We start from the raw sequence: 583 nt of genomic DNA, 5'->3' as shown, positions 1-583 counted from the left end.
TATATATATATATATATATATATATATATATATATATATATTCCAACTCCCTTTGTCTCTTTTATCCTCTCCTCTTTATTCTGTGCTGGTGCAGAGGTGTACCTACGTTGAGGTGTCTTTGCAGGTTATATTTTGTTTGTATTAATGTTTAGTTGTTATTCTTTTTTTGCTTTATGTTTGCATAAGGCTATCATACGCCGCGTCAGTGAAGACCATTCATTTCAATTGCAGTGTATGCGAGGACAGCAACATTGGGTTGAAGGGTAAGCTGTCTTCTTTCTTGCAGCTCTTAGTGCTTCCACCTTCTTAATCAGCTAAGATTAAGCAGCAGAAGCAGTAGCAATAGCAGCAGTAGCAGCAACAGCAAAAACAACAACGGCAGTAGCAGCAGCAGCAGCAGCAGCAGCAACAGCAGCAGTGGCAGCAGCAGCAGCAGTAGTAGCAGCAGTAGAGGGTATAAGAAGTGTACGTTTTAATAAGACATTCTATGTTTAGATTTGTATGGTTCAGTGTGTTGTTTAACTGAGTGAAGATGTGCATATTAGTTTTTAATATTATATATATATATATATATATATATATA

The sequence above is a fragment of the Eimeria acervulina genome, genomic scaffold (genome assembly GCF_000499425.1).
Source record: "Eimeria acervulina Houghton genomic scaffold, Eah_scaff32, whole genome shotgun sequence".
Classification (NCBI taxonomy): domain Eukaryota; phylum Apicomplexa; class Conoidasida; order Eucoccidiorida; family Eimeriidae; genus Eimeria; species Eimeria acervulina.
The sequence above is the reverse complement of the archived record's forward strand: the minus strand, read 5'-3'. Positions refer to the sequence as shown.